The following is a 17,610-nucleotide window of genomic DNA, read 5'->3' on the forward strand; positions in this document are numbered from 1 at the left end:
AGAACATTTTTGCTAACAATTCTTATCAGGTATTGATAGGCTTCTCTGACTGCAAGCAACAGAAATCAACTCTGGCTAAATAAGGAAAATAAATACTATTCTAAAAGGTAATTCTGCTCACAGGTCAAAGGAAAGTTGACCAACCCAACCTGGGATAGGGGATGAATGAGGTGATGAGTTGAAACTCTGGAAGGTGTAGACACGAGGTAATGTTCAGTCTCCTGGGTTTGGCAAATTCGCTCCAAATAACGTTCCCATCCTTGACCAACCTGCTCAAGTCCCAAACTCCCATAAAAGAATCTGATTAGTCAATTGCAAGTCATGTGCCTACTTCTAAGACATCAATGTGCGGGCACATTGATTGACAGCAACTAAGGCGGGAAGGGAGGAATATTTCTCCCAAGGAAAACTGAGGTGCTTTTCCCAGAGGAAGGGGAAATGGATGCTGGGCTGGCCAAAATAGCCAACATCTGTTGCAGGGAGGAAGAAGAGAGGCTGCCCCAGTAGAAGTAACACCTGGTTTAGGGACCATTTATCAGGATAGTCAAAGCTTCTCAATGGTTCCTCATCTCCTTCCAAACACAAGGGAATCAGAACTTCCAGATTCAATAGGACTGTGTGATGAGGTCTTGTCAATCTGTTGTGCATGGAAGTAATATGTGTCACCCCTAGGACAAAGCATTTAATTTCCAGTGTTTTGCTCTAACTTTTCTCTTTTCCACACTTGATGGGTTCTGTTTTGTTTTGTTTTTAATTGAGACAGAGTGTTGCTGTGTCACTCAAGCTGCAGTGCAGTGGTGCAATCTCCACTCACTGCAACCTCCGCCTCCCAGATTCGAGCAATTCTCCTGCCTCAGCCTCCTGAGTAGCTGGGATTACAGGTGCCTGCCACCATGCCCAGCTAACTTTTTGCATTTTTAGTGGAGAGTCTCACCATGTTGCCCAGGCTGGTCTCAAACTCCTGACCTCAAGTGATCTGCCCACTTCAGCCTCCCAAAGTGCTGGGATAACAGGTGTGAGCAACCACACCCAGCCCCCAACTTGATGGCTTTGAAGCATGTGTCAAAATAGAGCCTCACTCAGCCTGGGTCCCTGAATGACTGGAAAGAACACAGACAAAATGGAGCAGTAAATCTTTACTGTTTTCAGGTTTTGAGGGTAGGCTGTTACTGAAGCATATTCTAGCCTTAGCCTGACTAACACTTAGGTGAGCTGCTATAACCATGACCTCAGCATTTCAGTGGCTCAGCACAGCAAAAGCCCATTTCAGGCTTGCATCACAGTTCCGTGCACAGTCCATCTTAAGCCTTTCTCACAGTGATTCAGTAGCCCCACCATTCCCTAAGGGAGAATTTCAGTGTTCTCCATTAGAGCCATTGCATCCATCTGGTAAGTGAGGAATGAAAGAGAGTAGAAGAAGATCATGTGAGAGTTTTTTTGGGGGGCCAGACCTAGAAGTGGTGAGTATTCCATCTGCCCACATTCCACTGATCAGAACTCAGTCACATGACTGTCTGTAGCAGCAAAGGAGGCTGGGAAATGGAGCCCAGCATGTGCTTAGAAGGAAAGAGCTACAGTTTGGGGGAACAAAACTACTCAAGATGTATAAGAAGGGGAATAGAGTCTCTTAAAATGGAAGATGGTAGCTGGGAGCAGTGGCTCATGCCTATAATCCTAGCGCTTTGGGAAGCTAAGGTGGAAGAATCAATTGAGCCCAGGAGTCTGAAACAAGCCTGGGCAACATAGTGAAACCCTGTCTCTACAAAAAATACAAAAATTAGCTGGGCGTGGTGACGAGTGTCTGTGATCCCAGCTACTCAGGAGGCTGAGTGTGGGAGCCACTGAGGTAGGGGAATCGCTTGAGCCCAGGAGGTTGAGGCTGCAGTGAGCTGTGTTTTTGCCACTGCACTCCAGCCTGGGCCACAGAATGAGACCCTGTCTCAAAAAAAGGAGGAAAAAAAAGTACAGGCATAGTGGCTCACACCTGTAATCCCAGCACTTTGGGAGGCCAAGACAGGTGGATTGCTCGAGCACAGGAGTTTGAGACCAGCCTGGGCAACATGACGAGTCTTTGTCTCTGCAAAAACACAGATTAGCGAGATATGGTGGCATGTGTCTATAGTCCCAGCTACTAGGGAGGCTGAGGAGGGAGGATCGCTTGAGCTGGGGAGCTCAAGGCTGCAGTGACCCGTGATCATGCCACTGCACTCCAGCCTGGGTGACAGAATGAGACCCTGTCTCAAAAAAAAAAAAAAGAAAAAGAAAAAAATTAGATCCAGTTATAGATACATATAACATGAAATTGAGATGTGTGAATGTGTGACACATCAAAGAAATGACACTTTCTGTGACAGGAAACATCAGCATTGGCCGGGAGCAGTGACTCCTGCCTGTAATCCTGGCACTTTGGGAGGCCAAGGCAGGCAGATTGCTTGAGTCCCAGAGTTCGTGATCAGCCTCGACAACACAGTGAAACCCTGTCTCTATGAAAAGAAGAAAGAAGAAAAAAAGAAAAGAAGAAGGGGGAGGAGGAGGAGAAGAAGAAGGAAAAGAAATCACATTTCTTCACCCATGTAACTGGCAAGAACTTAAACCTCCAATAATATCCAGTGATAGGAGCGAGGGAAACAGGTACTTTCATACCCAATTGGTGGAGGAATGCATTAGAAATCGTTTTGGAGGCTTTTAGGTAATATCTATCAAGATTTTAACCAGCAAATTCCATTATTCTAGGAATCTAGTACAAAGAAATACAGTAAAATGTGCCCAAAGGTATAAGGGCAGGAAGGTTCATAGTAGCACTTTTTTTTTTTTCCAAGACGGAGTTTCACTCTTGTCACCCAGAATGGAGTGCAATGGCGTGATCTCAGCTCACTGCAACGTCTGCCTCCCGGGTTCAAGTGATTCTCCTGCCTCAGCCTCCAGAGTAGCTGGGATTACAGGTGTGCACCACCATGCCCTGCTAATTTTTGTATTATTAGTAGAGATGGGGTTTTACCATGTTGATCAGGCTGGTCTCCAACTCCTGACCTCAGGTGATCCACCCGCCTTGGCCCTTGGCATCCCAAAGTGTTGGGATTACAGGCGTGAGCCACTGCCCCTACAGCACTTTTTTTTTTTTTTTTTTTGAAACGAAGTCTCGCTCTGTCGCCCAGGCTGGAGTGCAGTGGTGTGATCTCAGCTCACTGCAAGCTCCGCCTCCCAGGTTCACGCCATTCTCCTGCCTCAGCCTCCCAAGTAGCTGGGGCTACAGGCACCCGCCACCACGCCCGGCTAATTTTTTGCATTTTTAGTAGAGACGGGGTTTCACCGTGTTAGCCAGGATGGTCTCAATCTCCTGACCTTGTGATCCGCCCTCCTTGGCCTCCCAAAGTGCTGGGATTACAGGCTTGAGCCACCGCACCCGGCTTTTTTTTTTTTAAGAGACAGAGTTTCACTCTGTCACCCCGGCTGGAGTGCAGTGGTGAAATCATAGTCCACTGCAGTCTTGAAATCCTGGGCTCAAACAATCCTCCACCCTGGCTTCCCAAAGTGCTAGTATTACAGGCATGAGCTACTTATGCTTGGCCCATAGCAGTATTTTTTATGACAACTAAAAAATTGAAACAATTAAATTACCATCTATTGGGGTCTGATTAAATTAACATATTTTATTTTATTTTATTTTATTTTACTGAGACAAGGTTTTGCCATGTTGCCCAGGCTTGAACTCCTGAGTTCAAGCAATCCACCTACTTCAGCCTCCCAAAGTGCTAGGACTACAGGTATGTGCCATACTCAGCCTAAATTACCACTTTTTTTGTTGTTTTTTTTGGTTTTTGATTTTTTTTTTTGAGACAGAGTGTCGCTCTGTCACCCAGGCTGGAGTGCAGTGGCATGACCTCGGCTCACGGCAAGCTCCGCCTCCCGGGTTCACGCCATTCTCCTGCCTCAGCCTCCCGGGTAGCTGGGACTACAGGCGCCCACCACCACGCCCGGCTAGTTTTTTGTATTTTTAGTAGAGACGGGGTTTCACCGTGTTAGCCGGGATGGTCTCGATCTCCTGACATGATCCGCCCACCTCGGCCTCCCAAAGTGCTGGGATTACAGGTGTGAGCCACCGCACCCAACCCAACATTTTTAACACTAAAATGCAATACAGTGTAACCGTGCTGGTCACAAGATAATTATGGGATTTCTGGAAAATGTTAATTCATAGGCAGTATGGTCTGCTGAGGGAACACAGATTTAAAGGTGACATCACCATTTTCTTTCAATATCAACAGTGGGGAGTCTGTTACTATCTGTAACAGTTGAAAGGTCTAAATGTGAGGCATTTACTGAAGGTGAAGGCAGGTTCGCAGGATCCCCAGGCCCCTGGGATGGACTCTAAGCCGGGAAGTAATGAACACAGACTGAATGGTATAATCCAGATAGAAATGCTACAGGGGAGTGGGGCCCGGGGGTTCACGCCTGTAATCCCAGCACTTTGAAAGGCCAAGACACGCGAATCACCTGAGGTCAGGAGTTCAAGACCAGCCTGGTAGCCAGGCAAGGTGCGTGTGCCTGTCATCCCAGCTACTCGGGAGGCTGAGGCACGAGAATCACTTGAACTCAGGAGACAGAGCTTGCAGTGGCCGAGATCGCGCCACTGCACTCCAGCCTAGGCTACAGAGCAAGATGACGTCTCAGAAAAAAAAAAATTGAGAGAGAGAGAAAAAAAAATGCTACAGGAGTATTGAAGGGAGGACATTCTTTATTATTATTATTATATATTTTTTATTTTTTGGAGACAGCGTCTCACTATGCTGTCCAGGCTGGAGTTCAGTGCCACGATCACAGCTCACTATAGATTCAACCTCCCAGGCTCAAGCTATCCTCCCACCTCAGCCTCCTGAGTAGCTGGGATTATGGGTGCAAGCCATTATGCCTGGATAATTTTCTATTTTTGTGTGTGGAGATAGGATCTCCCTGTGTTGCCTAAGCTGGTCTTGACCTCCTGGGATCAAGTGATCCTCCTGCCTCCATCTCCCAAAGTGTTAAGATTACAGGTGCAAGCCACTTCGCCCAGCCAAGGGGGGAATCTCTTTTTTTTTTTTTTTTTTTTTGAGACGGAATCTCGCTCTGTCACCAAGGCTGGCATGCATGGCTCCAGTGATCTCAGCTCACCGCAACCTCCGCATCCTGGGTTCAAGCAACTCTTCTGCCTCAGCCTCCTGAGGAGCTGGAATTACAGGCATGCGCCACCACACCCGGCTAATTTTTGTTTTTTTAGTAGAGATGGGGTTTCACCATATTGGCCAGGCTGGTCCCGAACTCCTGACCTTGTGATCCACCTGCCTTGGCCTCCCAAAGTGCTGGGATTACAGGTCTGAGCCACCACACCCAGACTGTTTTGTTTGTTTGTTTGTTTGCTTGCTTGCTTGTTTTTTGAGACAGAGTCTCCCTCTGTTGTCCAGCTGAAGTGCAGTGGCGTGATCTTGGCTCACTACAACCTCTGGAAGGGAGCATTCTTGATTATTGGATCCATGGGAGAGAATATTAGTGAAGAGGGAGAAAGAATACTTAAAGAAAGATTTAGGAAATTGAAGTGAAAAGAAGAGGATAGTCCAGAACATGAAGATAAAATTGAAGTATAATAAGAAAAGGTTTCTTTTTCTTTTTCTTTCTTTTTCTGAGACAGAGTCTGTCACCCAGACTGGAGTGCGGTGGCACCATCTCAGCTCCCTGCAACCTCCGCCTCCCAGGTTCAAGCAATTCTTCTGCCTCAGCCTCCCGAGTAGCTGGGATTGTAGGCATGCGCCAACATGTCCAGCTAATTTTTTTGTATTTTTAGTAGAGATAGGGTTTCACCATGTTGACCAGTCTGGTCTCAAACTCCTGACCTCAAGTGATCCACCCACCTTGGCCTCCTAAAGTGCTGGGATTATAGGCGTGAGCCACTGCACCCAGCGTCTAAGAAAAGTTTTTAATGTTGGGTTGATTACATGTCCACATTTCTTCAATGTGAGCAAACACTACAAGCTTCCTGGTCTCAGACTAAATATTGATTTAATTAACTTATTTATTTTGTATCTGATCAACATCCATTCTCCCCTCTGGGAGAGCACTCTGATTTCCTGTTGAGAATCCACCTCCCTTCTACCTTATCCCGTGCCATTCAGGTGGATGGCCCCCACCAACTGACTCAAAGCCTGGCCAGTCAGTAACTTCCATCTCCCCGAGCCCCATGACTGATCCAGGAGTGGGCACATGTCCCCAGCTAAGCAAATGGCATTCAATGAAAGTTCACTGAATGTGGCCAGGCATGGTGGTTCTCGCCCGTAATCCCAGTACTTCGGGAGGCCGAGGCAGGCGAATCACCTGATGTCAGAAGTTTGAGACCAGCCTGACCAACATGGAGAAACACCATCTCTACGAAAAATACAAAATTAGCTGGGCATGGTGGCGCATGCCTATAATCCCAGCTATTCACAAGGCTGAGGCAGGAGAATCACTTGAACCCAGGAGGCGGAGGTTGAGATAAGCCGAGATTGTGCCGTTGCACTCCAGTCTGGGCAGCAAGAGCAAAACTCTGTCTCAAAAAAAAAATAAAATAAAATAAGTTCACTGAATTTTCTCAAGTTATTGAACTGGTAAAATATAACCCTAGAGGTCCTGAAGGCCACCTTTGCAACTATACAAAGAGAGCCTGCTTGAGACTGACATAAACATTGTGAAAACTGGGAGCTGAGGGGCATAGAATAACAAAAATCAGATGACGTCACTGAGCTCCTGGATCCAGCTGTGCCTGAAGTCCATAACCTGGATTTTCTTTTCTTTTTCTTTTTCTCTTTTTTTTTTTAACATATGTAACTTTTTTGCTGAAGTCAGTTTGAGTGTGGAAGAGTTTTGGTAAATTGTGGAAATCCAAGTCAGCCTCGGTGGCTCATGCCTGTCATCCTAGCACTGGGAGGCCAAAGCGGGTGGATCACCTGAGGTCAGGAGTTCGAGACCAGTCCGGCCAACATGGCAAAACCCCATCTCAACTAAAAATACAAAAATTAGCCAGACATGGTGGCAGGTGCCTATAATCACAGCTACTCAGGAGGCTGAGGCAGGAGAATTGCTTGAACCCAGGGGGCAGAGGTTGCAGTGAGCCAAGATCATACCACTTCACTCCAGCCTGGGCGAAAGAGCGAAAGTCTGTCTCAAAAATAAATAATAAATATTACAAAAAAATTATGGAAATCCAAAACAAAAGGTGTTACAACTACAGAGATGTTCCCCGTGTCTGGAGATGCTCATGACTACAGAAGCATGGCCAGGCGAGGAGATAAGCAGGGTTCATGCTATTTATGCTTTAAAATAATTTAGATCAATTAATTGGTGGCGTGGTTTAGACATGTTCACAGGGCATGGGAGACTGTGTTTTCAAAGACTAGATCTTGGCTAGAAAGTACTAATCACGCTGGGCATGGTGGCTCATGTCTGTAATCCCAGCACTTTGGGAGGCCAAAACAGAAGACTGATTGAACCCAGGAGTTCGAGACCAGCCTGGGAAACATAATGAGAACCCATCTCTACGAAAAAAAATTTTTTTTTTTTTTTTTTTTTTTTTTTTTAGTAGAGACGGGGTTTCACAGTGTTAGCCAGGATGGTCTCGATCTCCTGACCTCGTGATCCGCCCGCCTCGGCCTCCCAAAGTGCTGGGATTACAGGCTTGAGCCACCGCGCCCGGCCGAAAAAAATTTTTAATTAGCCAGGTGTGGTGGTGTGTGCCTGTAGTCCCAACTACTCCAGAGGCTGAAATGGGAAGATCCCTTAAGCCCAGGAGATTGGGGCTGCAGTAAGTCATGATCCCTGCCTCCAGCCTGGGCAACAGAGCAAGACCCTGTCTCTCTAAAGCAAAAAAATAAACAAAAAACAAAAGAAAACCCTATTCTCATGCTTTAAGCAGATTTCTGCTCAGATGTTACCTCCTGTATGGCAAGTTCCCCAATTCTATCACCCTCTATGCTAATGTTTCTCAAACTTGGGTAAGCAGCGGAATCACCCACAGACATTGCTGAAAATACAAAGGCCCGGGCCTATTCTGCTTCATCACTGCTAGAGGAATGTAAAACAGCAAACGGCACAATCACTTTGGAAAACAGTTCGGCAGCTTTTTCTTCTTCTTTTTTTTTTTTTGAGATGCAGTCTTACTCTGTCCCCCAGGCTGGAGTGCAGTGGCCTGATCTCGGCTCACTGCAACCTCCACCTCCCAGGTTCAAGCAATTCTCCTGTCTCAGCCTCCCGAGTAACTGGGATTACAGGAACATGCTGCCATGCCGGCTAATTTGTTGTGTTTTAGTTCAGACGGAGTTTCACCATGTTGCCCAGACTGGTCTTGAACCCTTTTTTTTTTTTTTTTTTTTTTTTGAGACGGAGTCTCGCTCTGTCGCCCAGGCTGGAGTGCAGTGGTGCAATCTCAGCTCACTGCAAGCTCCGCCTCCCGGGTTTACACCATTCTCCTGCCTCAGCCTCCCAATTAGCTGGGACTACAGGCGCCCGCCATCTCGCCCGGCTAGTTTTTTGTATTTTTTAGTAGAGACGGGGTTTCACCGTGTAGGCCAGGATGGTCTCGATCTCCTGACCTCGTGATCCACCCGTCTCGGCCTCCCTGGGATTACAGGCTTGAGCCACCGCGCCCGGCCATGGTCTTGAACTCTTGAGCTCAGGCGATCTACCCACCTCAGCCTCCCAAAGTGCTGGGATTACAGGCATGACCCACTGCACCCGGCTGTAGTTACCGAGCCAGGCCCGGCAACTTCTTATAAAGTTAAACATACGGCCGGGTGTAGTGGCTCATGCCTGTAATCCCAGCACATGGGGAGGCTGAGGCAGACGGATCCCCTGAGGTCAGGAGTTTGAGACCAGCCTGACCAACATGAAGAAACCCTGTCTCTACTAAAAAAACACAAAATTTGTCAGGCATGGTGGCACATGCCTGTAATCCCAGCTACTCAGGAGGCTGAGGCAGGAGAATTGCTTGAACCCAGGAGGCAGAGGTTTCGGTGAGCCGAGATCACATCATTGCACTCCAGCCTGGGCAACAAGAGCAAAACTCCGTCTTAAAAAGTTAAACATACAGGCCGGGCGCAGTGGCTCAAGCCTGTAATCCCAGCACTTTGGGAGGCCGAGACGGGCGGATCACGAGGTCAGGAGATCGAGACCATCCTGGCTAACACGGTGAAACCCCGTCCCTACTAAAAAAAAAAAAAAAAAAGTTAAACATACATAATGCCAGCACTTTGGGAGGCCAAGGCGGGCAGATCACAAGGTCAAGGGTTCGAGACCTGCCTGGCCAATATGGTGAAATCCTGTTTCTACTAAAAATACAAAAATTAGCCAGGCATGGTGGCAGGAACCTGTAGTCCCAGCTACTTGGGAGGCTGAGGCGGGAGAATCACTTGAACACAGGAGGCGGAGGTTGTTGTGAGCCAAGATGGCGCCATTGCACTCCAGCCTGGGCAACAGAAGGAGACTCCGTCTCAAAAAGAAGTTAAACATACAATTACTGTGTAACCCAGACATTCCACTCCTAGGTATTTACCCAAAAGAAGGGAGAGCACAAGCCCATACAAAGACGTGTATGTGAATATTCACAGCACTTGGGGAGACCAGATAAAAACTGGAAATGACCCAAATGTTCAACAACAGGTGAATAGATGAAACAATTGTGATATATCCATACAACGGAATACTGCTCAGCAATAAAAAAGAATGAGTGGCCGGGCACGGTGGCTCATGTCTATAATCTAAACACTCTGGCAGGCCAGGGAGGAAGGATCACTCGAGCCCAGGAGCTGGAGATCAGCCTGGGCAACATGGCGAGACCCTCTCTTTACAAAAACATAAGAAAATTAGCTGGGCATGGTGGCACGGTGCCTGCAGTCCCAGCTACTCAGGAGGCCAAGGCAGGAGGATCACTTGAGCCCAGGAGGTTGAGGCTGCAGTGAGCCATGATCAGGCCAGTGTACTCCAAGTTAGGTGACAAAGCGAGACACTGTCGCAAAAAACAAAAAAAAAAGAGCTATTTATACACATAACAATTTGAATAAATTTTAAAATTATTATGCTGAGACCGAGTGTGGTGGCCCACACTTGTAATCCCAGCACTTTGGGAGGCTGAGGCGAGTGGATCACTTGAGGTTAGGCGTTCGAGACCAGCCTGGCCAACATGGGGAAACCCTGTTTTACTTAAAATACAAAAATCAATTAGCCGGGCATGGTAGCAAGTGCCTGTAATCCGAGCTACTCGGGAGGCTGAGGCAGGAGAGTCGCTTGAACCCGGGAGGCAGAGGTTGCAGTGAGCAGCATTCACACCACTGCACTCCAGCCTGGGCAATAGAGCGAGACTCCATCTCAAAAAAAGAAAAAAAGAAAAGAAAAGAAAAGAAAAAATCATTATGCTGAGTGAAAGAAGCAGGACCAGAAAAAGTACAACTTTTTTCTGATTGACTCCATTTATTAAAAAATTCTAGAAAACACGACTAATCTGTAGTGACAAAGGAGATCAGTGGTTGCCCGGGTGTGCTATGGCAGGGAGGGGTTGGAGGGAGGCACGAGGAAATTTTGGGGCATGATGGAAATGTTTACTATCTTGATTGTGGTGATAGTTTCACAGGTGTGTACATGCTCAATGTTAATGAATCAACAACATATATTAAACAAGGTGTCTTTAACCAGAAACACACATAAAACAAAGTTATGTATCGATCAGTTGATAAGAATATTGTGACTAGAGGCTCCCAGGAACCTAACCCTGTATATTCCCTAGAAGCCGTGGTTCCATATTTGATAATTCAATGTTTACAGTGTCTTTTAAAACATAACTACTGCAAATAATTAAGATAGACCCTCACATATATGTGTGTATATACACACACACACACACACACACCACATACAGGGAGACAGTACACAAGAGCGAACGAGTCCAGTTTCAACCCTCCTGAATAAAAATTATTCAAGGACAGAGACTATATTTCCAGTACCCAGAACAATGTCTGGCATTTGAGAGGTCATCAGTAAATATTTGTTTAATGAATGACTGGTACCCACCTTTCAGGGTTGTGAGAACTGATAGGTCATGAAAAGCTATCAGTTCTCACAAATGAAAAGCATTTAGCATAGTGCCTGGCCCGTAGTAACGGTTTGTTTGTTTATTTATTTATTTATTTATTTTGAGATGGAGTCTTGCTCTGTTGCCCAGGCTGGAGTGTAATGGCATGATCTCAGCTCACTGCAACCTCCGCCTCCTGGATTCAAGCAATTCTCACACCTCAGCCTCCCAAATAGCTGGGATTACAGGCCTGCCCCACCAGGCCTGGCTAATCTTTGTATTTTTAGTAGAGGTAGAGTCTCGCCATGTTGCCCAGGCTGGTCTCGATCTCCTGATCTCAGGTGATCAGCCCACCTCGGCCTCCCAAAGTGTTGGGATTATAGGCATGAGCCACCAGGCCCAGCCCCATAATAACTGCCTAGTAAATGTTAGCTGATACTAACTAACTGTCTTGTAGTACTTAATATATGCTAGGTACTATGATTGCAGGTGCTACATATATTCATTCATTTTTATTTTTATTTTTATTTTTGAGATGGCTTTTTACTCTTGTCTCCCAGGTTGGCGTGCAATGGTGTGATCTCGGCTCACTGCAACCTCTGCCTCCCAGGTTCAAATGATTCGCCTGTCTCAGCCTTCTGAGTAGCTGGGATTACAGGCGCACGTCACCACACCCAACTCATTTTTTGTATTTTTAGTAGAGACAGGGTTTCACCACGTTGGCCAGGTTGGTCTCAAACTCGTGACTTCAGGCGATCCGCTGCCTCCGCCTCCCAAAGTGCTGGGATTACAGGCGTGAGCCACCACGCCCAACCATATTCATTGATTTAAACTGCACAACAGCCTGTAACACTAGTACTATCACAGTCCCCGTTTTACAGATGAGGAAATGAGGCATAGAGAATTCAGTGAGGTGAGGGTGATTTGAATCCAAGGAGTCTAGCTCCAAATTCCACAGACTGCGGTTGAGTTCAGTCACTCCGCTACCTCTTTCTCAATTCCTATTAGCAGTATTCTCCATGACCTCGATGTGTTAACTGTTAGTAGTTTCTGCTAGAATCACAGCTGCTTATTATAGCTAAGTCTGCAAGACTACTCAAACTTAGGGGTCCTGAGGGTAATTCTAAGAGTATTAATATAGAGTTCCCCATGATATATTTACCAGTAAGCTAAATACAACTTGAATTAGCTGACTCAATGAGTGATATGCATCTGTTGGAAGAAATATTTAAAGTAATAAAATTCTTCACCAGATCCTGTTCTAGATGGGGAAAGATACAGCAGCAAACGAGAGAAAGAGCCCACCATTGAGCTAACAGTGTTAGCTTTGGGAGGCCAAGGTGGGTGGATCACTTGAGATCAGGAGTTCGAGACCAGCCTGGCCAACATGGAGAAACTCTGTCTCTACTAAAAGTACAAAGGCCGGGCGCGGTGGCTCAAGCCTGTAATCCCAGTACTTTGGGAGGCCGAGGCGGGCGGATCACGAGGTCAAGAGATCGAGACCATCCTGGCTAACACGGTGAAACCCCATCTCTACTAAAAAAAATACAAAAAGCTAGCCGGGCGAGGTGGCGGGCGCCTGTAGTCCCAGCTACTCCGGAGGCTGAGGCAGGAGAATGGCGTGAACCCGGGAGGCGGAGCTTGCAGTGAGCTGAGATCCGGCCACTGCACTCCAGCCCGGGCGACAGAGCGAGACTCCGTCTCAAAAAAAATAAAAAATAAAAAAATAAAAGTACAAAAATTAACCGGGTGTGGTGGCAAGCACCTGTAATCCCAGCCGCTCGGGAGGCTGAGGCAGGAGAATCGCTTGAACCCGGGAGGTGGAGGCTGCAGTGACCTGAGATCACACCACTGCACTCCAGCCTGGGAGACAGAACGAGACTCCATCTCAAAACAACAACAAAAACAAAAAATACGGGTGTGTAACCACAATTTCACCCCAATCAAGATACAATCATTTCCTTCACTCTAGAAAAGCTTCCTTGTGCCTCCTTGCAGTCAGTCCCCACTCCCATTTCTGCACCAGGCAACTACTCTGCTTTCAATCCCTTGAACTTAGTTTTGCCTGTTCAGAAATTTCATACAGAAGGAGCCATACAGTGTGGACTCCTTTGTGCCTGATTAATTTCTCACAACATTATAGCTGTGAGAGTCCTTCCTACTGTTGCATCCGGGAATCGCTTGTTACTTTCCATTGCTGCATGACATTTCGCTGTATGAATTTATGTATCCATTCTATTGCTGATGGACATTCCCCTTATTTCCTGTTTTGGATGATTTTGAGCAAAGTTGTTGTGGGCATTATTTTCTGATTTCTGCTGGGTTTAAGCCTAGCAATAGAATTGCAGGGTGATAGGGGAGGTGTATACTTAGACTTAGTAGATACTGCCAGTGTCAGCCTAAGTGACAGAGAGTCTTTCTAAAAGAAGATGATGTTTATTCAGGAATAGGGCGTTGCAACGGGAATACGTATGCCATACTAAAGTATATGTGTATTCAAGGAAATAAAGGAAGACAAAGATTTTTAAAGGAAAAATGAGAAGTACATAATTGTTTTGAGATAATTATCTTTGGCTACAGAGCTCAATAACAAAAGTGGCACCAGTCCAAGTTTAGATAGGCAGTTGCTGGGCAGATGTCTTCGGACAAGCATTTTTAAAGAAAGATTGTGATGGCCTTTGTGCAAGGTTGTGGGTTTTGCATTCTTTTGTGACAGTTTTTGTTATCCAGCATTCATGCATGAGCATCGTCCATTGATCAGCTTCCCTGGCTCTACTTGTCAAGGTGTTTTTGTTTTTTGTTTTGTAACACAGATGACTCCATTTTGATTCTGACAACTTTCACACCAGTTTTCCAAAGTGGTTTTACCAATTGCATTCTGACTAGCACTGTATGAGGGTACTGACATTGACAAGTTGGAAAACTGAAAAAGGGCTAGTGTGGGGCCGGGCACGGTGGCTCACGCCTATAATCCCAGCATCTTGGGAGGCCGAAGTGGGCGAATCACCTGAGGTCAGGAGTTCAAGACCAGCCTGGCCAACATGGCGAAACCCCGTCTCTACTAAAAATACAAAAATTGGCCGGGTGTGGTGGCACATGCCTGTAATCCCAGCTACTCGGGAGGCTGAGGCAGGAGAATCACTTGAACCTGAGAGGTGGAGGTGGCAGCAAGCAGAGATCATGCCACTGTACTCCAGCGTGGGAGACAGAGCAAGAGTCTATCTCAAAAAAAAAAAATGTTTTTTTTAAACAAAGATGCATGGCTGCAAGGTGGGGCCCCCAGCATGCTCTGGGCTTTCAGCAGTGGTGAGCTGTTGCCTTTAGCCTTTCTCCTCTGTGGCCAATTTATAGGCGGGAACCAAAGCACTGGGCAGATGAGTACGTAACGTGTTTTAGCCACTTTTCATGAAGTTGAGAGGACCAAAAATTTAGTGTAAACTTGCATTTTGACATTGTTTAAAATAGTCCAAACCAGAAAACAGAGTGAATGACCACCAAGGGAACAATGATCAAGCAAATTGCAGTACACCATAAAATGAAAGACTGCACAATCATTTAAAAGAATGATGAGGTGGGCAGATAACCCGAGGTCAAGAGTTTGAGACCAGCCTGGACAACATGGTGAAACCCCGTTAGCTGGTGTGGTGGAAGGAGCCTGTAATCCCAGCTACTCGGGAGGCTGAGGCAGGAGAATCGCTTGAACCCGGGAGACAGAGATTGCAGTGAGCCGAGATCGTGCCACTGCACTCCAGTCTGGGTGACAGAGCAAGACTCCATCTCAAAAAATATATATATATATACACATATATAAAATATATAAATACATGTGTATATATTATATATATATATACTGCATGTGGTGGCACCTGCCTGTAATCCCAGCTACTCAGGCCAGCTACTCAGGAGGCCCAGGCACGAGAATCACTTGAACCTGTGAGGCGGAGGTTGCAGTGAGCCAAGATTGCACCACTGCACTCCAGCCTGGACAACAAGAGTGAAACTCCGGCTCAAAACAAACAAATAATTAAATAAATAAAAGAATGAAACAGGAATTATCTATTTTTTAAAAACAAGGTAGGTCTATATGTGCAGAGCTAGAAAAAATGATTACAAGCTATTATGAAGTGAAAAAAGCAAACAGCTTTTTTTGTATGTTTGTATGTCATGTTTCCATTTTAAAACTAAGTGTATGTTTAGACATACAGTGTGTACAGATAGGTAAATATTTATATTATCAGGAAAAGCATGGACCAAACTGTCAACAGTAGTTACCTGGGAATAGAAATTAGATGGGAGGGATTTCTTTTAAATACATTATTTTTTTCTCCATTTTCTCTCCAGCCTGTGTCTTCCAAGCTGGAGTGCAATAGCACAATCACGGCTCACTGCAGTCTCGACTTCCTGGGCTCAAGCGATCCTCCTGCCTCAGCCTCCCAAGTAGCTGGGATGACAGGTGCACACTACCATGCCCAGCTAATTTTTGTGTCTTTTGTAGAGACGAGGTCTCACAATGTTGCTCAGGCTGGTCTCAAACTCCTGGGCTCAAGTGATTCTCCCACCTAGGCCTCCCAAAGTGCTGGAATTACAGGCATGAGCTCCCATGGCTACTTTCCGCTTTTTTTTGTTTATTTATTTTTAGACAGGGTCTCCCTCTGTCACCCAGGCTGGAGTGCAGTGGTCTGATCACAGCTCACTGCAGCCTCAGACTCCTGGGTTCAAGTGTTCCTTTCACCTCAGCCTCTAGAGTAGCTGGGACTACTGGTGTGCACTACCATGCCCAGCTTAAATACATAATTTTTCTCATGTTGGATTATGGAAATGGCAAACCCAAATCCATTCATTCCACCTGCGCCCCCACCCCCAGAAATCACATACTTACCTTTCTCTCTGGCACAGACAACATCAGCAATGGCTCACACTGTTCCGTGGTTGTAAAGCTCTGCCCAGTGCCACAGTCATTTCAGCTCCTAACATTTCCAGTTGTCTCTGAAGGTCAGGGGCAAAGAATCGCAGCCACCTCTGCACCCAAGACCAACACCCTCCAAGATGAGCTCCACCTGCAAATGGGGGGAGGCTAATGCCCCAGGGAGAGGACAAATGAGGACATGAAGGAGCTGGTGGATAAATTGTTCACCTCCCTCCCCATACCCACCACACATTTCCCATGCTACACTCTGCACTAACAGAACATTCTGAGATTCACTACTTTCCTACATCCTCTCCAGAGACACCCCAGAAGACCAGCAACTGGCTGAGTGCTGGTGTGAAGTTGGGGCCACCTCCAGGATGCTCTGTCATGAACTTGCTCTATCTCCTTTTTTTTCTTTTTTTGAGACAGAGTCTCACTCTGTTGCCCAGGCTGGAGCGCAGTGGTGTGATCTCAGCTCACTGCAACCTCTGTCTCCCAGGTTCAAGCGATTCTCCTGCCTCAGCCTCCTGAGTAACTGGGACTACAGGCGTGTGCCACCATACCGGCTAGTTGTTTGTATTTTTAGTAGAGAAGGGGTTTCACCATGTTGGTCAGGATGGTTTCGATCTCCTGACCTCGTGATCCACCTGCCTCAGCCTCCCAAAGTGCTGGATTTACAGGCATGAGCCACTGCACCCAGCCTGCTCTCCCTCCTTTTGTGCCTCCTTCCCTTTCTCCCTCACCCTCACCTCCCTGGCATTCTCCTCTTCAATAAAGCATTAGCTCCTAATCTTCACCTCAGGCCCTGTTTTCTAGGGAAACAATGAAGACATGGGTGATTTCTACTTTTTAGATATTTCTCTTTAAATGTTTTTTCTTGGCCGGGTGCAATGGTTCACACCTGTAATCCCAACACTTTGGGAGGCCGAAGCAGGCAAATCACTTGAGGTCTGGAGGTCGAGACCAGACTGGCCAACATGGTGAAACCCCTTTTCTACGAAAAATACAAAAATTAGCTGGGCGTGATGGTGGGCGCCTGTAATCCCAGCTAATCGGGAGGCTGAGGCAGGAGTATCACTTGAACCCGGGAGGCAGAGGTTGCAGTGAGCCGAGATTGTACCACTGCACTCCAGCCTGGGCAACAGAATAAGACTCTGTCTCAAAAAATAAGTAAGTAAATAAATAATCTTTTTTCTTTTTTTGAGACGGAGTCTTGCTCTGTTGCACAGGCTAGAGTGCAGTGGCTCAAACTCGACTCACTGCATCCTCTGCCTTCAGGGTTCAAGCAATTCTCCTGCTTCAGCCTTCCCGAGTAGCTGGGATTACAGGCGCCTTCTACCATGCCTGGCTAACTTTTGTATCTTTAGTAGAGATGCAGTTTCGCCATGTTGGCCAGGCTGGTCTTGAACTCCTGACCTCAAGTGATCTGCCCATCTTGGCCTCCCAAAATGTTGAGATTACAGGCACGAGTCACTGCCCCTGGCCAATATTTGTTTAAATTAAGAGCTCAACCACTGGCCCGCCACAGTGGCTCACGCCTGTAATCCCAGCAGTTTGGGAGGTTGAGACGATGGCTCACTTGAACTCAAAAGTTTGAGACCAGCCTGGACAACATGGTGAAACCCTGTCTCTACTA

This window comes from Trachypithecus francoisi, unplaced genomic scaffold (genome assembly GCF_009764315.1).
Source record: "Trachypithecus francoisi isolate TF-2019V2 unplaced genomic scaffold, Tfra_2.0 Lachesis_group11, whole genome shotgun sequence".
NCBI lineage: Eukaryota > Metazoa > Chordata > Mammalia > Primates > Cercopithecidae > Trachypithecus > Trachypithecus francoisi.